This window comes from Pan paniscus, chromosome X (assembly GCF_029289425.2).
Source record: "Pan paniscus chromosome X, NHGRI_mPanPan1-v2.0_pri, whole genome shotgun sequence".
In the NCBI taxonomy this organism is placed as follows: domain Eukaryota; kingdom Metazoa; phylum Chordata; class Mammalia; order Primates; family Hominidae; genus Pan; species Pan paniscus.
The window spans coordinates 32,531,107-32,551,693 of record NC_073272.2 but is presented as its reverse complement, the minus strand read 5'-3'; positions in this window follow the sequence as shown (position 1 = coordinate 32,551,693).

Genomic DNA, 20,587 nt, shown 5'->3' with positions numbered 1-20,587 from the left:
ATGGGAGACTTTTCGTTTTGTTCCGTACTAAGAAAAATTCTTCTGCCTTGGGATCCTGTTGGTCTATGACCTTACCCCCAACCCTGTGCTCCCTGAAACATGTGCTGTGTCCACTCAGGGTTAAATGGATTAAGGGCGGTGCAAGATGTGCTTTGTTAAACAGATGCTTGAAGGCAGCAGGCTCGTTAAGAGTCATCACCACTCCCTAATCTCAAGTACCCAGGGACACAAACACTGCGGAAGGCCGCAGGGTCCTCTGCCTAGGAAAACCAGAGACCTTTGTTCACTTGTTTATCTGCTGACCTTCCCTCCACTATTGTCCTATGACCCTGCCAAATCCCCCTCTGCGAGAAACACCCAAGAATGATCAATAAAAAAAAATAAAAATTAAAAAAAAAAAAAAAGAGGATTTAAATGTTCTCACCAGAAAACAGGATAAATATTTGTGAAGTACTTTAAATAGTGCTCTGGAATTTTGACCACAGAAGGTAGTATATTAGCCAATAGCTATCCTCATCATTATAATTTTCTAAAATGTTATTTGGAAAGAAAGTAGTGCTTTCCTGTTTGTAAGCATAAATATGCTTACAAGAATATTTTAAATATATGAATATACATAATTAGTACTTTTACAATATGCTGGGCAATGACTTAAACATATTTAGCCAAGAAGACAGTTTTTGAACTAGGAGGGGAGGGACAGGTTACCAGAGGCTGGGGGCTGGCGGAATGGGAAGATGAGGTCAAAGGGTAAAAAGCCTCAATCAGGTAGGAGAAATAAGTTTGATTTTTTTTGAGAGCTACTGCACAGTGTGGTGATTATAGCTAACAACTGAGTACTGAACATTTCACTGACACTAAGAGTAAATCTCAAATGTTCTCATCACAAAAAACGTCAAAAATTTGAGGTGATGGGTAGGTTAGCTTGACTTAATTATTCCACATTGTATTTTTTTTTAAATCATACCATCAGTTTGTACTCTATAAATATATACAACTATAATTTGCCAATATATAAAAGAAGGAACGTACCTCAACACAACAAAGACCATATATGAGAAGTCCATAGTTAGCATACTGAATGTGGAAAAGTTGAAAGCTTTTTCTGTAAAATAAATAAATAAATCAGGAACAAGACAATGATGCCCATTCTTGTCACTTCTGTTCTACTTTTCTTGACTGGAAGTCCTAGTCAAGAAATAAAAGGCATTCAAATTGGAAAGGAAGTTAAATTGTCCCTGTTTGAAGACAACATCATTTTATATATAGAAAACCCCAAAGACTCTAAAGAACGGTTAGAACCAATAAATGAGTTTGGTAAAGTTGCAGAGTACTTATTTTTAAAAACTCAATAACAGGCTGGGCATGGTGGCTCATGCCTGTAATCCCAGCACTTTGGGGGGCAGAGGCGGGCAGATCATGAGGTCAAGAGTTCGAGACCAGCCTGACCAACATGGTGAAACCCCGTCTCTACTAAAAATACAAAAATTAGCCAGGTATGGTGGCGTGTGCCTGTAATCCCAGCTACTCAGGAAGCTGAGGCAAGAGAATCACTTGAACCTGGGAGGGGAGGTTGCAGTGAGCTGAGATTGTGCCACTGCACTCCAGCCTGGGCGACAGAGCAAGACGCCGTCTCAAAAAAAAAAAAAAAAAGAAAGAAAAAGAAAAACTCAACAACAAAAATCAGCAGTGATTCTCTATACACTAACAATGAACTATCTGTAAAAGAAATCAAGAAGACAATCCCACTTACAATAGCATTAAAAAATAGTTGGGAATATATTAAACCAAAGGTCAAAGGTCTGTACAGAGAGAACTATAAAACATTGAAAGAGGCCAGGCATGGTGGCTCATGCCTGTAATCCCACCACTTTTGGAGGCTGACGTGGGAGGATCACTTGAAGCCAGAAGTTTGAGACCAGCCTGGGAAACATAGTGAGACCTGTTTCTAAAAAAAAAAATTAAATAAAAACCACTAGCCAGGTGTGATGGTGCGTGCCTGTAGTCACACCTGCTTAAATGCTTAAACCCAGGAGTTGGTGGCTTCAGTGAGTCATGATTGTGTCACTACCTTCCAGCCTGGGAAACAGAGCAAGACTCTGCCTCAAAAAGAAAAAAAATTGAAGACACAAATAAATAGAATATTTTTCAGATTGGAAAAATAGTTAAGATGTCTGTACTACCCAAAACAATCTATAGATTCAATGCAATTTGCATTGAATTAGATAGAAGGAGTTGAGCTTTTAATTTGTATTCCTATCAAAATTCCAATGTCTTTTTCACAAAAATAGAAATTATAAAATTCATAGGGAACCATGAAGACCCCAAACAGCCAAAGCAACCCTGAGCAAAAAGGACAATGCTGGAGGTATCACGCTACCTGATTTCAAAATCTACTACACAAAGCTATTGTAACCAAAACATTATAGCACTGGCATAAACAGACACATAGATCAATGGAACAGAATAGAAACACCCAGCAGTAAACCCAGAATATATGGTCAACTAACTTTTGATAAGGGCACAAAGATGACACCATAGGGAAACAATAGTCTTTTCAGTAAGTAACACAAGGAAAACTGGATATCCACGTGTAAAAGAATGAAACTGGACCCTTATGCCATACACGCATGAAAAAACCCACCCAACCCAAAATGTATTAAAAACCCAAACATAAAACCTGAAACCATAAAACTCAACACATAGGAAAAGAGTTTGACATGGGTCATAGCAATGATTTTTTTGGTTATGACATCAAAAGCACAGGCAACAAAAAAACTAAAGAAGTGGGATCACATCAAACAAAAAAGGCTTCTGAACAGCAAAAGAAACAGTTAACAAAATGAGAAGGCAATTTATAGGTTGGGAGAAAATATTTGCAAGCTACATATAATAAGGGGTTATCAACCAAAATATATAAAGAGCTCACCTAACTCAATAGCAAAAAAAAAAAAAAAAAAAGATAAACTGGTTTAAAAATGGGCAAAGGACCTCAGTACACATTTGTCCAAGAGGACATAAAAATAGCCAGTATGCTAATTATCAGGGAAATGTAAACCAAAATTATGAGATCATCTCACATCTGTTAGGATGGCTTTTATCAAAAAAAAAACACAAGAAATTACAAATGTTAACAAGGGTACAGAGAAAAGGGAACACTAATACACTGTTGATGGGAAGGTAGATTAGTGCAGCCACTGTGGAAAACAATAGGGAGGTTTCTAAATAAATTAAAAGTAGAACTGGCCAAGGCACGGTGGCTCACACTTGTAATGACAGCACTTTCGAAGGCTGAGGTGAGAGGATCTCTTGTGGCCAGGAATTCGAGACCAGCCTGGGCAACATAGGGAGACTCCATCTCTCTCTCTCTCTCTTTTTTTTTTTTTTGAGACAGAGTTTTCACTCTTGTCACCCAGGCTGAAGTACAATCTCTGCTCACTGCAACCTCTGCCTCCCGGGTTCAATCGATTCTCCTGTCTCAGCCTCCTGAGTACTTGGGATTACAGGGGCCTGCCACCACGCCCAGCGAATTTTTTTTTTTTTTTTTTTTTTTTTTATTTTTAGTAGAGACAGGGTTTCAACATGTTGGGCAGGCTGGTCTTTAACTCCTTACCTCAAGTGATCTTCCCACCTTGACCTCCCAAAGTGCTGGGATTACAGGCGTGAGCCACTGCACCCGGCGGGAGACTCCATCTCTAAAAAAAGTAAAAAAGTTAGCCAGGCATGGTGGGGCGCACCTGCGGTCCCAGCTACTCTTGTGAGGCTGAGGACCACTTGAGCCCAGAAGGTCAAGGCCACAGTGAGCCGTGATTGTGCCACTGCCCTACAATGTGGGCGACAGAGCAAGACCCTGTCTCAAAACAAACAAACAAAAAAAGAAGTAACATATAACCCAGGAATCCCACTTCTGCTCTCCTGGGTATATATCAAAAGGAATTGAAACCAATATGGCGAAGGGACAGCTGCAATCCCATGTTCATTGCCGCACTATTCACAACAGCCAAATATGAAAACAAATGTCTGTTGATAGATGAATGGATAATGAAATTGTGATATAAAGGAGTATTTTGGTACAATATTGTTCAGCCTTTAAAAAGAAGGAAATCCTACCATTTGTGACAACATGGATGAACCTGGAGAACATTATGATAAATGAAATAAACCAGACATAGAAAAAAAAAATATATATATATACTGCATGATCTTATTTATGTGTGGAATTAAAAAAAAAAAAATTCAATACATAGAAACAGAGGGTAGGCCGGGCGCGGGGTGGCTCACGCCTGTAATCCCAGCACTTTGGGAGGCCAAGGCGGGAGAATCACTTGAGGCCAGGAGTTCAAGACCAGCCTGGCCAACATGGTGAAACCCCGTCTCTACTAAAACTACAAAAAATTGGCCGGGCGTGGTGACCGGCGCCTGTAATCCCAGCTACTCTGGAGGCTGAGGCAGGGGAATCGCTTGAGGCAGGGGAATCGCTTGAACCAGGGAGGCAGAGGTTGTGGTGAGCCGAGATCGCGCCACTGCGCTCCAGCAAGGCTCTGTCTCAAAAAAAAAAAAAAAAAAAGAAAGAAAGAAAGAAACGGAGGGTAAAATGGCGGCAGCGGGGAGCATGGGGAAAAAAAAGTGGGAGGAAGTACTTCAAAGGGTAAAAAAAAAAAAAAAAACAGTGGATTTGAACTCCTGTTTTGGTCAACATTTGACTTTTTAATTGCTTACCAGATATGAGCCTTTAAAATATCTTCATCTTTTATTTTGTGCTGACATCCATATACTTAGTTCTGGTTGTTCCCGAGGCCCAAGTACATCCAATCTTTCTTCTACTTAGCTCAGTCTCAGAACACACAGGGTCGTGCAACAAATTTTCTTTGTTTTAAGCTTTAAAAAAAAAAAAAGCAGCTAACTAGGTAGCTTTTACTGCGTCACTCCCTCCTTTACGACAGTGGCGTAAAACCAGCATTTATTATCTCCTGATAATGTGGGTCAGCTAGAGGACTCTGCGCTGGGCTGCCTTAGTTGATCTCACCTGCGCTAACTCATGCATTTGTGGTCAGCTGGCAGCTGGGTTATCCAGAGGAAGACCTCACTTATGGGCCGACAGGTGGTTGTCTATTGGCTGGGGTGCTGTGGAGGTGGGGGAGCCACGTTAGTTCTTGTTTTCAGTAGGCCAGTTCGCCTTCTCCCCGCGGCAATTGCAGGATTCTGTTTGCTGCTAGAGAGGGCAAGCCTCAATGTGCAAGCACTTTTCAAGCTTCTGATTGCATCACATTTTTTAGTGTCCCATTGGCCAAAGCCAGCCACATGGTCAATCCAGGTGCAAAGGTTGGAGAAATAGACTACACCTTGGGAAGGGAGGAAAAGAATTTTGATAGTTTGCAATCTACCATAGCTAGTTCAATTTGGATTTCTGTCACTTGATCAACTACTGATAGAAGCTATTTAAAAATTGTTGAAGTGGGCCAGGCGCGGTGCACAGGCCTGTAATCCCAGCACTTTGGAAGGCCGAGGTGGGCGGATCACCAATTCAGGAGTTCGAGACCAACCTGGCCAATATGGTGAAACCCCGTCTCTACCAAAAATACAAAAATTAGCCGCGCGTGGTGGCCAGTGCCTGTAGTCCCAGCTACACGGGAGGCTGAGGCAGGAGAATTGCTTGAACCTGGGAGGCGGAGGTTGCAGTGAGCCGAGATCACACTACTGCACTCCAGCCTTGGTGAAAGAGCGAAACTCCGTCTCAAAAAAACAAACAAACAAACAAAAAACCTGTTAAGGTATTAGTGTGGAGTGATGTTTACAATCATATATCATTGCCACAGCAATCACTTACATCTAATCAGGCAAATTTTACGAGACATCTATTTCAAGTCTTTAAACCAACAGCAACTTCAAAGCAATCCCCTACTGGCATCCTACTGGCATTTTAGCTGGGTAATCCCATTTTTAAGGACTTTGGATAGGATATTTAATTAATGATCTCGGAGACACACATTGTATATATTTCTTCTTTGTCCTGAAACTACATCCTTTGCAAATCCAGTTGGTAATACTCCAAAGTGCTTTTCTGCTAGTAGGCTGAGGGACAGTTCTATAAATTCTCAGTTGTGGAAAAGACAATAACAGTTCCCTGTTGCAATAGCAAGCGGTTCTGATTACTTTGTCACACTTCATGTGAGTTTTACCAGAAATGCTGTAGGCTTAAACTGAAAACTCCTCCCAAAGTGGTACAAGTGGCTCCACATATATTTAATCTCCCAGCTCAATAAAACATTCCTATTTCCTCAAGCATTGATGCAGCCATCTGGAGCCCAAAATGACCAGACAAATGGGCAACATTGGTTACTATTGCTTCTCCTCAAGGAACATTAACTAAAATGTCCTTTTAAAGTAAAACATCTGGACCTATTTATCACTATTTAACAATGTGAAGGGGGTTGCATCCTAAACAGAGTATTGCACTAAGATGCTAAGTATGCATCAAAAAAAAAAAAAAAAATTCAAGGAGAGAATGACTACAAACATTTATCTTTCCCTAAGACTTAGAACTCTGTCAATGTCGTGTATGGCAAAAAGAAAAGAAAAATCCCCAAAAGTCTTTGAGTTTTCAAAATAAGGTTAAAACTTGCCACTAGATTAGATTCTACAGAAACATATGTAATTTAATGGACACTGAGCCATTCTCTGCCCCAAACACATGCACGCGTGGACGTGCGCACACGCGCGCACACACACACACACATACACACCCCTTACCAAATTCCGGAATGAATCTTGACTTTTCTTCTGAGAGAGACCTCCTTGGCTAGTCCCTGGTTCCTAAGAGATGATGGTTCTTGAAGGCTTTTGAGTAATGGAATGACATATCAGATTCATGTGTAGAAAACTCTGCTACAGTGGCAACATTGGGGCAGTTAGTTTTTGCTGAGTAGCAAAATGAACCCCAAACATAAAGCCTTAAAAAAAACAATCATTTTGTTGCTCATGATTCTGTGGGCAAAGCAAATCACATGGTCAAGCCCTGATTCAGTGCACTTGTGCACATGGAAACCAATCAAAGGCATGGATACAGAGAGGTCTGACAAAATTGGGGCCCATCATTGCAGCAATCTATAGCAGAGGGTTTCATTGTATCACCTGTGGGTTACTTCAAACTTTGTGGGCAGATTTTCTGCAGCTTGGGTGACTTTTTAAACATCTGTGTACATTTGAGAGCTGATGAGGCTTTAAACAAGGTTAATAAGGGGGACAATTAGGGGGACAGGCTAATATGTATGTTCTATTTTGATTTTTATTTATGTTTAGGAAAAGTTGACTATAGTTTGTGCTCATTTCTCTACTGGGAAGATGTTAGTGTCGTACAAACCTAGAAAATTCATCCTGTAGACTGTATAGAAATGTTAGGTAATTATGATCCCAAGGTATTGTCCTATAGAAACTCACCACTGTTTCCAGCTCTACATCCAGAGAGGTACCCATTTAAATTTACTTTTTGTTTGCAGATTAGTTTCGTATCTACACAAAGGAGGCCACTTAATTCATGATTATTTCAAGTATAAAGGAAACAAATTCTTGTTCTCTTGCTGTCCATATTCCTATTTATCCCTTCAAAATTTCCTAGTTAGTTGTTCATTCTGAAAATACTTATTTGGCTTACTATGTGCAAGAAGCAATGCTACATGTCATGTAAGATATGGTTTCTTATTTTCCAGCCCCTCCTCATTCCAGGCTTATTCATTCATTCCGTATTCATTCAGCAAATATCTATTGAGTATGTTTTGTATGCCAAGTACTACAATTGCAACTCGCATATCAAACCATCCATTCCATCAACAAATACATACTGAGTGTCAGTTATGTGTCAGGCACTAGGCTTGACAGGTACAATGCCTGATATTAGAACTCTACGGGTGAGCAAAATTCAGCATTCTTTGCTTTCTAGAGTTTATACTGTAGTTGGGAATACAGACATCAATCTTATGATTATACAAATGTAAGTATATCCAATCAAAAAAAATGAGATAAAAGTACAAATAAAGGAGAAGAATATAACCTGGACCTGGGGGCCAGAAAAGGCTTCCCTGAGTAAGTGATGCCTGAGATGAGATGAGAAGGTGGGAAGGAGAGTGGGGAGCAAGAGGTGCAGAATCCAAGGCAAAAGCAACAGCACACAAAAAGGCTCTGTGGCAGGAGGAGCCACCACCCTTCAGCAGAACTGAAGGAAGGGCTGGAGGCTGGAGATGGGGAGCAGCATATCCTGGGAAGGGCTGTAGGTCCCAGGAAATAGAGCGGTTTTTATCCTAAGATAAATGAGAGTGAATGAAGGATCTTAAGTTGGGGGAGACGGCATGGTCAGATTTGCTTTTAAAATGATTGTTCTGACTGTTGCATGGAGAACAGATCTTCAAAGTGGGGCCAGGGTGGCTGCAGGGAGATGGGTTAAGAGGAATCCCTGGTTACTACTCCAGCTGAGAGCCTGGACTAGGATGGTGCCAGTGGACATGGAGAGAAGGAGTTCAGATGTATAGGAGATAAGAACAACAGACTTCGGTGATGGGTAGATGCAGGCTGAGGAAGGTGTCAAAGTTGACTCACATATCTCCCCAGATTTCAATCACATTTTTCAATCACCAGATTTCAATCACAGATTTCAATCCCCAGATTTCAATATTATCTTTATTAAGGTTTCTACCAACTTCTTAAAGGTAAAAACAAGCTGCACTTTCTTTTGGATAAGAATTGCAAAGGCATTCACATGAGGTCACTCACACAGTGTATCAGGTAGCTTTTACTGTATAATCACCCCCCAAGATGTAATGGTTTAAAACAACAATAATCTATTTGCTCACAATTCTGAGGCTTGCCAATTTGGGCTGTGCTCAGATGGGTAGTCTGCTCCACACGATCTGCTCATCTTCCAGTAGGCTAGCCTGCTGATATGGTTTGGCTGTGTCCCCATCCAAATCTCACCTAGAATTGTAATAATTCCCACATGTCAAGGGTGGGGCCAGGTGAAGATAATTGAATCATGAGGCCCGTTTCCCCCATGCTGTTCTCATGGTAGTGAGTAAGTCTCATGAGATCTGATAGTTTTACAAAGGGCAGTTTCCTTACACATGCTCTCTTTTGCCTGCTGCCATGTAAGACATGCCTTTGCTTCTCCTTTGCCTTCCACCATGATTTTGAGGCCCCCCCCACCCAGCCATGTGGAAATGTGAATCCATTAAACCTCTTACCTTTATAAATTACCCCGTTTTGGATATGTCTCTATTAGCAGCATGAGAACAGACTAATACACCTGCTCTCTTTTACATGATGGTATCAGAGCTCCAAAGACTAGCTAGCCCCAGAGTGCTGTCAGTTTCCCTGCTTTCATTTGCATCTCATTTACTGTTGTTCCATTGGGCAAAAGTCACATAGTGAAGCCCACAATCATTGTACAAGTGGACTACTTAAGGACACGGATATAGAAAGCTGTGACCAAATTTGAGATAATTACTGAAACAATCTGCCACATATGTTTTTATTGTTTTAACGGTGAATGACTTCAAAACTTGTAGGAGGATTTTCTACAATCCCAGTGATTTATTGACATTTATGTAGTCAATACATTAGCATATGCCCAACAATGATTTGACCTAGTGTTCTTGACCTGGTGTCTAGCTATGTTAACATTATTTGCGTTCTCAGTAGTCAAGACCAAAGCATAGAATTGACTGATGCTCAGTCATTCCATGGCTTTGATGCATTGATTCCCTAGCAGGTTCTCCAGCCACTGCAGTATCACTTCTTGTGGCTTTTGTGATTCTAATGAGAAAAAACTTTGAATTGTATTTTGGTCTGTCCAATGTCTTCTACTTGATTCAAAGTATTTCATGGACCACTATACATTTGCTTATGTAAGCTTTTCATTTTTAAAAAAATGTCCTTTCTTTAGAACATTTAGAACAGATATAATTATTGTATCAGTCAGCTATTGGTAAGTAATGACAAAATGCAACGTTTCTATGGTATACAGCAATAAACATTGATTTTGCTTACATGTCCGTGGGTCAGCTGGGAGGTCTGATGGTTTAAGCTGGATTTTCATTAGCTCCATGTGTCTCTCATCATCCTTGATTCAGAGGGTTAGCCAAGGCACTTCTCGTGATGATGCAGGGTCACCAGAAGACACACTCAACTGCACAGGCATTTTTGAAGTCTCTGCTTGTGGCACATCTGTTAACATTCCACTGGCCCAACATGTAGCCAAGTTTGAAGTTAAGATGTGGTGAAATAGAGTCCTTCCACAGAAGTAGAGGAGAGGGATGGAGTATTTTTGCACAATAATTTATCATATTGACTTTGACAGTGAGCTAATAAGGGTTTTTTCAATAATGACTTGTCTTTTCAATCTACTGGCCACACTGAGTTCCTGGGTTGGTTGGTTTGCTTGTTTTCTTTTTCTTTTTTCGATATGGGGTCTCACTCTGTTGCCCAGGCTGGAGTGCAATGGCATGATCACATCTCACTGAAGCCTCAACCTTCTGGGCTCAAGTGATCCTCCAGCCTCAGCCTCCCAAGTAGCTGGGACCACAGGTGTACACCACCATGCCCAGCTAATTTTTTAATTTTTTGTAGAGATGAGGTCTCACTATATTACCTAGGCTGGTTTTGAACTCCTGGGCTCAAGCAATCCTCTTGCCTTGGCTTCCCAAAGTGCTAGCATCCACCATGCCTGGCCATTTGTTTTTTAATTTGCTTCTTTCTCCCTCTCTCCTCTTTCTCCTATCTTCCCCTGTTCCCCCTCCTCTCCCTCCTCCACCTCACATTTAAAATGTGGTTTTAAAAAGTTTTAAGGCGCAGAAGATGATTTATTTGACCTTTTATTTCCAAATTTTTCCCTAAATGATGGTTAAATTTATCTGAGATGCCTTCTCCTTTATTTTATTTATAAAACATATACAAACCTTTTAATTTATCTATTATTTCTACATGTGTATATTGCCAGGACAGGTGGCTAAAAAGTTTGTTCATTAAACTGAGTTATCAAATGTATCACTCACTGTGCCCCCTTTACCCCAAGTATATAAAGAGATTATTTTCTTGTCTGGTTTTTAATTATTATTCACAGAGGAAGGATCACCTTCCATCCTTATCTTTAAATAAAAGTTGTAGACGTTTATCAAACATCCAGCACTTTCAAAGACTGCTCAGTGAAACTTGGGCCTGGCCACTTCTGCCCAGTGTGGGACCTCTTTAACTGGCAATCGCCACTCCAGAACTCCCAGTTGGGCTGGCAGAGATTTTTTTCCCCTTCTTTTCTTTCTTTGCTCAATGCTGGGTAATTTGTCCCGATCTGCTTTCCAGTTTGCTAATTAATGGCCGGGAGCGGTGGCTAACGCCTGTAATCCCAGCACTTTGGGAGGCCGAGGCTGGTGGATCACTTGAAGTCGGAAGTCAGGAGTTCACAACAAGCCTGGCCAACATGGTGAAACCCCATCTCTACTAAAAATACAAAAATTTGTTGGGCTTGGTGGTGTGCGCCCACAGGCCCAGCTACTCGGGAGGCTGAGGCATGAGAATCACTTGAACCCAGGAGTTGGAGGCTGCAGTGAGCTGAGATTGCACCACTGCACTCCAGCCTGGGCGACAGAGTGAGACTCCACCTTAAAAAAACAAAACAAAAACTGTTTACTAATTAAACTGGGAGATTAATAAGATGTGTCCAATCTGTTCAATATATTGTGAAAGGAAAATAAATTTCAGTACCCCCAAATCGCTAAACCAAGGGAAAACTCAAGCTGGGAACTGCGTCAGGCAAACCTGCCTCCCATTTTATTTCTAAATAACATAGCTACAAAGATGAAAAAAAAAAAAAAAAAGCTACAGACCTCCCTCACAATTCACCCACAAGGAAATTCCTTGTAGACAAAGGACAGATGGGATCCCTCTGAGGCTCCTGAGATCCCCTTCCTCTGCCCTATTATTTCACTAAGCCAGACTAAGGCATTAGTGACTGTTCCTTTACCCTCCCCTCACATGTAAATTGTCCATTCAATGAAAGGCTAATCAGAAACTCAAAAGAATGCAACTGTTTGTCTCTTAGCTACTTATGACCAGGAAGCCCTCCCCCTGGCCTGAGTTGTCCCGCCTTTCCAGACCAAATCAATGTACATCTTACATATATTGATTGATGTCTCATGTCTCCGTAAAATGTATAAAACCAAGCTGTGCTCCAACCACTTTGGGCACATGTTGTCACGGCCTCCCGAGGCTGTATCACGGGCACTTCCTTAACTTTGACAAAATAAACTTTCTAAATTGGTTGTGACCTGTCTCAGATATTTAGGGTTCACAATATCCACTGCATTCTTAAGTTTGGTTATTGAGTTTTCCATCTCTAGAAGTTCGGTTCATTTCTTTTTCAAACTTGCCATGTCACTTTTCTAGCTTTCTGTCTTGTGAATGTTTTCAAGTTTGCCATTTATTTCTTGAAACTTGTCCGATAATATCTGAAATTGTTAAAATCTCATTCTGCTGTTATATCAGCTGGTTCACATTCATGACGCCTTGCTTTCTAGTACTGAAGCAGCATCATTGTCTAGGGTAAATACCCGGGGTTCGTCATCTTGCGCCAAGAAGAGTAAGGACACAGACACATGTGGGTAGGTTAAGGAGCAGAAAGTCTAATAGGCAGAAGAAAGGAGAGAGGAGAGCAGCTCTCTCTTGCGAGAGAGAGGCGTCTGAAAGTGAAAAGCCGGCCTGCAGTGGACTGCAGCAGATTTTATAGGCAGGCTTGAGTAGGCAGTGTCTGATTTACATAGGGCCCACAGATTGGTTGGACCAGGTGTGACATTTACATTGTGCGTGGGGAAAGCCAGTCGCCCCACCTAATCTTATTATGCAAATGGACTTGCCACTTGGCCGGCACCATCTTGTCTGCTCCTTACATGGCTGGCAAAAAGAAGGGAAGGTGGAGCTGCCATCTTGATCATGCCTTTTCCTATTGTCACAACTACCGGCATTCACCCGTGCAAAATTCAGGCTTGCTTGTCTCTATCTGCAGCTCGATTTTACAGGCTGCTCTTTGTTAGAAAATAAAATGATTTGGGGGCTGCTTTTCATTAAAAGGAATACCTTACTGAGGACTCCCGTTACCATACCCTCACTATCCGCCTAAGTACTTTCTTCTTAACTCCTATATCAGTACTGTCTCTGACCCCATGCCTTTCATTGCCTTTGGACAATTATTTTTGGTGGCCTCCAAAGGCCTAGGTTAAAGAGACTTTGTGATTTGATTCAGTCAGCCACCTGGGAGCACTTCCAATCCAGATTGCAACAACCAAGTTCAGGGCTCGATGGACCCTGTTCATTGGGGCTATGGGTCCCTGGGGTACAAACTTGCATAAGGGCAGGTATGTGGCAACAACTTCTGAGGGATACGTTTCCCTTTATTTTTTTCTTCTCTAGCTCTGCTCATAGCCAAGGCAACCATCTCTGTAGTCCCCAGGGACAGGGGAGTTAGGGAATAGATCCAGTCCTTATACTGGAGTTGTAGTCTTTTTGGATCCTTCTATAATGCTGGAGAAACTTCTATAAGAGTCCCTATATTTTGAATGCATCTTGGTCCTGGACTTCTGGATCTGGATCTCAAGTGTGAAGCCTGTTCATCTTTGGTGCTCAGAAGCTTATCTCTCTGATTACAGGCTATCACCCCAAAATTAAAACTTGCCCTAGGAGTTCACTACTATCTTTTCAGCTCTTCAATACAATTCTATTTTTTTGAGATGGAGTCTCGCTTTGTCACCCAGGCTGGAGTGCAGTGGTGCAATCTTGGCTCACTGCAACCTCCGCCCCCTGGGTTCAAGCAATTATCTTGCCTCAGCCTCCCAAGTAGCTGGGATTACAGGCATGTGCCATCAAGCCTGGCTAATTTTTGTATTTTTAGTCGAGATGGGGTTTTGCCATGTTGGCCAGGCTGGTCTCGAACTCCTGACCTCCAGTGATCCGCCTGCCTCGGCCTCCCAAAGTGTTGAGATGACAGGCGTTAGCCACCACACCAGGCCACTTCAATACTTTCAAGGTATTATTTTGACATTTTCAATGGAAGGTTGATCTGAATAACCTACTGTGAGAGATAAATATAGCCACAAACTATCTGCAGCTCTTCCTATCAAGAGGTCTCAGCCAGGCGCAGTGGCTCACGCCTGTAATCCTAGCACTTTGGGAGGCCGAGGTGGGTGGATCACCTGAGGTCAGGAGTTCGAGACTAGCCTGGCCAACATGGTGAAATCCCATCTCTACTAAAAATACAAAAATTAGCCGGGCGTAGTGGCTACATGCCTGTAATCCCAGCTACCTGGGAAGCTGAGGCAGGATAATTGCTGAAACCTGGGAGGCAGAGGCTGCAGTGAGCCAAGATCATGCCACTGTACTCCAGCCTGGGTGACAGAGCAAGACTCCATCTCAAAAAAAAAAAAAAAAGGGGGGCGGTCTGTTTTCCCTTCCCTTGAATCTAGGCAGTCTTATGATTTGCTTTGACCAATATAGAAAGCCGTGGAAGTAGGCTTGCGGTGGTGGCTCATGCCTGTAGTCCCAGCACTTTGGGAGGCTGAGGCAGGCGGATTGCTTGAGTCCAGGAGTTCAGGACCAACCTGAGCAACATGGCAAAACCCCATCTCTACAAAAAATACAAAAGTTAGCCAAGCATGGAGGCGCATGCCTGTGACCCCAGCTACTCGGGAGGCTGAGATGGGAGGATTGCCTGAGCCCAGGAGGTAGAGGCTGCAATGTGCCACTGCTGTGATCATGCCACTGCATCTATCCTGGGTGACAGGGTGAGACCCTGTCTCAAAAAAAAAAAAAAAGCGGCGGAAGTGACATCGCGGGACTTTCCAAGCCAAGGCCTCACGAGGCCTTACAACTTCCACTCTTGCCCTCTTGGAATCCAGCCACCATGGGAAGATGTCTGAGCTATCCTGCTGGATAAGCAATGTGGAAAACTGAGGGGTTCTGGCTGATAGCCCCAGCTGACTCCCAGATGTATGAGTGAGGTCAACCAAGGCCATCCAGCCTCCAACCAATGTGCCATTTGACTTGGATTACTTATCCAGGAATAATCTAAGCAAGACCAACAGAACTGCCCTCAGTAGAACAGATCAAATCGATGCTCTACAGAATAGTGACCAATAAAATGGTTGTTGTTTCAAGCCACTAAGTTGTGAGGTGGTCTCTTACATAGCAATAGATAACTGATACACCCAGCTCACTATTTATTAAAAACCACAAATACCGGCTGGGTGTGGTGGCTCACGCCTGTAATCCCAGCAGTTTGGGAGGCTGAGGCGGGCAGATCACGAGGTCAGGAAATTGATACCATCCTGGCTAACACGGTGAAACCCTGTCTCTACTAAAAATACAAAAAAATTAGCCAGGCATGGTGGCGGGTGCCTGTAGTCCCAGCTACTCGGGAGGCTGAGGCAGGAGAATGGCATGAACCCGGGAGGCGGAGCTTGCAGTGAGCCGAGATTGCACCACTGCACTCCAGCCTGGGCAGCAGAGCGAGACTCCGTCTCAAAAAAAAAAAAAAAAAACCCCACAAATACCTTAAACTGAAATTTTAATGCCTAAAACATTACTATAATTCTTGTTATTTGTTATTTTGAGGAGAAAATATTTATGAAAAATGTGTTAACAATGTAAATATATTTTACTGTAGTCATCAAATATTTGATGGCAGAATTGTATTTTTTTTCCTTTTGACTTCAGAAAAATCTTTAAGCATACACAGTTAAAATGGCCAAGTCCACTTGGGTATACCAAAGTCAATTGATTACTGAAGCAGGGTAAAAAAACTGAATTTTCCTTTCTCCAATCCCTTCACCCAAGGGGCTACAATTAGCTCTGCTAAAGCAACATTTATAAACAAAATTCATTATTTCTTAACCTAGAAACCTGAGAGGAGAAGAAGGAATAGCATAACCCTAGGGCCATTCACTTTATTTCAAGTTAACATCCTACTGAAACATTTTGGATAAAACCCTTTTTGATGATTTTCTATAAGAGAGTTAGCTCCAAAAATAGTTTTGTGAGCAAGACAATTTATTTGCCTACTTTCCTTGCCTGTACTTACATTGTTGTGTAATTATAGCATCTATAAATCTACAACTAAATTTTTCACTAATAGTACAATGCAAAGCAAAATGCCTTTACTTCTTTTAGATTTGGATTACTCAGTTCCAAAATAGTTTGTTTTTTTAGAGTAATATATTAAATTTTTAAAAATTTCTTATTTTAAATAAAACAATTCCATTTGAAATAAACCTTATCCAAAAGATGCCCAAGGGATTACGGTGTTAAAATTGTTGGTTTAGGCTGGGGATGGTGGATCACGCCTGTAATCCCAACACTTTGGTAGGCCAAGGTGGGTGGGTCTCTTGAGCCCAGGAGTTTGAGACCAGCTTGGGAAACATGGCAAAACCCTGTCTCTACAAAAAATACAAAAATTAGCTGGGTGCAGGTGCAAGTATGAGTCCCAGGTACTCGTACTCGGGAGCTAGGAGGATCACCTGAGCCCAGGAAGGTAGAGGCTGCAGTGAGCCATGATCACGCCACTGCTCTCCAGCCTGGGTGACAGAGTAAGACCCTGTCTAAAAAAAAAAAAAAAAAAAAAAAAAAATTACTGGCTTATAGATTATATGATTAAATAAATTTAATCCTGTTTGTAGCTTATTATTGTTGATATGAATCTATTGTGGGTTTTTTTAGAAGTATATACTTTGTGTCTTAAAACTGTATGTGGAATGTCGGCTAGGACCACCGGCATGTACCACCATGCCTGGCCAATTTTTCTTTTTAAAATTATTTTTGTGTAGAGATGAGGTCTCACTGTGTTGTCCAGGCTGGTCTCAAACTCCTGGCCTCAAGTGATCCTCCCACCTTGGCCTCCAAAGTGCTGAGTTTACAAGTGTGAGCCACTGTGCCTGGCAGTTTTATTATACTTGGATGCTATGGCACTTACAACGTATGATCAAAATGCCGATGGATTGTAGTAATAAAGAATACTTTCTTAATAACTTTGTAAATCTCAACATGTAAAAAGCTAATGACAATGATAATAGAGTTAAAGATTTGCCTGGTATTGACATGATAATGATGCTATCAACATAAGGGACAATTTAACACGATTTTGTCTTGATTTGGTCATGTTTATAGATTGTTATATAAAAAGATTTTTTTTCTGTATACCTTTCTAGAATCATTCGGTGAAAGGCAAAAGCAAAAAAATGAGAGTAAAAAAAATTTGGTTCATATTGAGAAAATAATGGAGGAAGAATTTTGCCTTGGAATTGGTTGATTCTAGTATGTCATTCCAAGACTCAAGTATAAACAGAAGTTTTTTTTTTTTTTAAAAACGCTTTTTTAATAGAATAGGCTATAACTAAGAATATATTTATGATTGAATAAATTTAGCAGAGTATATGTGTAATTAGCAGAGATATTTGAAGTATTAAGTGTTAAATTATAGAGAAATGTCTATAAACCTGACTTTTATGATGAGCTGAAAGTCTAAGGAAAATCAAAGATGCAAGAGCGTAAACAGATTGTTGGATTCAGTTAAGCCTCTGGTTTTTACGATCTTATCATGAAAGCATTCTGTACATCTCCCACAGTCACTACAATGCTTTCACTTTACTATGATTACCAAAAACCAGTACAGTAGCAACTTCTGCTGATAGGAAGAAATGTCTAAGACAGAGAAGCCCGACTGTGGAAAGTAGCGCCACCTAGCGGCCGAATTTGTTTCTTACAGGAGACCAGCTTTTCAAAAGATAACTGGGTCACTAGAGTCTATTCTATTTACATGGCCTTTAGCAAGCTGATAAGAGTTTAGGCTGAGTGTGGTGGCTCACACCTGTAGTCCCAGCATTTTGGGAGGCCGAGGTGGGAGGATCTCTTGAGCCCAGGAGTACAAGGCCAGCCTTGGCAATATCGTGAGCCCTCCCCCATCTCCACAAAAATTTTTTTAAAAATTAGCTGGGTGTGGTGGCACGTGCCTGTGGTCCCAGCTACTGAGGAGGCTAATCCTGGAGGATGGCTTGAGTCTGGGAGGTCGAGACTGCAGTGAACCGTGATTGTGCCACTACACTCTAGGCTGGGCAACAGAGCAACACCCCATCTCAAGAAAATAAATAAAACTTAAAATAGTTTAGACTACAAGTGATGGAGTTGGAAAACAAGGGAATTTTTTTTTCCCTAAGCTTCTGATTCTCTGGTTGAAAAATAGGGGAATCTTGTATGGTACAATTCCTTAATAAATGTTGATTGGATATCTGAGACATTTCAGCAGAAATGGTTCAGCATCTCTCCACATTAAAATCACTTAAAATTGGCATTATGGTGTCTAAAATACAACCTAATAATAATAATAAAAAAACACAACCAATGAAGTCCTGTCCACTATGATCTAAATGTAAGACACCTATGTTAACACTTGTAGCTTCACCAGTTCTTCGAGCTGGGCACAGAAATCCTTGGCTTGAGCTACATAGGTGCTTGGCTCAAGCCAAGAATCTGGGGCTGGATAATGGTGTGAATATTTTCTTTCCTTAGTTTTGAAGGGCAGTCTTCTTTTGGGAAGGCTCAGGTGGCTAGCAGGGAGTGCAATTCAATTAGCCAAACACAGTTGTTGGAGCTAATTAGGAGTCAATAATAAACAGCTGCAGGCTTCAGCATATACAAAGCCCTGTGTATGACAGGCACGGCCCTGCCCACGCCTGCCATCCATGGGTGTCTCTCTCTGAGAGGGAGAGAAGGGGAACATGGTGTCTCTGATGAACACCTGTATACATGGGAGACCTGACAAAAAATCTCCTTCCAATAATTTTTATTATTCCAGTCTTAATCCATAGAAGATAATAGCTCTGGTTTTGTTTATTCTAAATGAGCCTGCTTAATAGAAAACATTAAGAATCTCTCTTATACTCATTTCTGATTATCCTGAACAAAAATATGTACTCTGGCCGGACACAGTAGCTCATACCTGTAATCCCAGCATTTTGGGAGGCTGGGGCGGATGGATCACGAAGTCAGGAGGTCGAGACAAGCCTGGCCAAGATAGTGAAACCCCGTCTCTACTAAAACTACAAAAATACCAGGCATGGCTGCGTGCACCTGTAGTCCCAGCTACTCCGGAGGCTGAGGCAGGAGAATCGTTTGAACCTGGGAGGTGGAGTGCAGTGAGCTGAGATCGCGACACTGCACTCCAGCCTGGGCGACAGAGTGAGACTACGTCTCAAAAGGAAAAAAAATGTACTGTCTCTGTGTGTGTGTGTGTCTGTGTTGGGGGTGAGTGTATATCCTTGCAGGATACACATCTATTTAACATATAGAATTAGAGAATTAACTGAACCTGTGGGATGGAGACATAGAAAACATTGAAAAGTCACGGAAGAATCCTAATAACTTGGTTTTATTCATTAGTTATGTCTCTTCCTTTAAAATCGATTAGATAATGCAACTAACTAGCAGTAACGTCTCCCTGAGTGTGGGCAAGGAGAATTAAAGTATCAAACCATAATGGGGGAAAAACCCAGCATAGGTGAAATTAGAGAATTGTTCCATTTTAGAGTCAAGTTTTCCTTCAATAGCAGGTTTTAATCACCTCATCACCCTACCGTTTTAACCACGTTTTTGTGGTCTTTTAAACACATATTATAAAGGAAACAAATGTCATTCCATTTTATTATTTAGTACTTTCTTTGGACTGTAATGAATTAGAACCCGGAATACAATAAAACAGGTCTTGTGCGTAACTTAAAATCTAATTTGATGATCACAATTATTTTCCCTTGGACATTACAGTTAAATGTAGAGTCAAGACTTTTCTGTCTAGAAACTTTCTAGCCTTAACTATTACAAATATGGTGGTCTTACAGCTATGCAGTTATCTACTAAAATTCATGGAAGGTACTATATAGAAATCACGTGGGCATTTCTTTTTTGAGTCTTCTAAATTCTGTTCATAACAAGTGAATGGCTAAGGAAGGATGTAATTTCTTTTTTTGTGTGTGTGTTTTGTTGTTGTTGTTGTTGTTAGAGATGGAGTCTCACCCTGTCACCCAGGCTGGAGTGCAGTGGCGCCATCTTGGCTCACTGCAGCCTCCGCCTTCCAGGTTCAAGCGATTCTCCTGCCTCAGCCTCCCAAGTAGCTGGGATTACAGGCGTGTGCCACCATGCCCAGCCAATTTTTGTATTTTTAGTAGAGATGGGGTTTCACCATGTTGGCCAGGCTGGTTTCAAACTCCTGATCTCAAGTGATCCGCCCACCTTAGCCTCCCAAAGTGCTGGGGTTACAGGCGTGAGCCACTGCGCCCGGCCAGGATGTAATTTCTAATACACACATTATTTCTTCTGTATATTGATGCTTTGTAGGAGGTGCTTGAAATAATTCTGCCAGAAGATCAATAAAATTTCAACCCTTTTAATTGGGAAGGCTGTCAGTACTAACAAAACTACACTGATAGACAGACAGTGACTAACGAATTCAGATGCACACAATCAGGAGCAACACACCTTATATTTTTATTATGAAATATATGGAGCATACAGA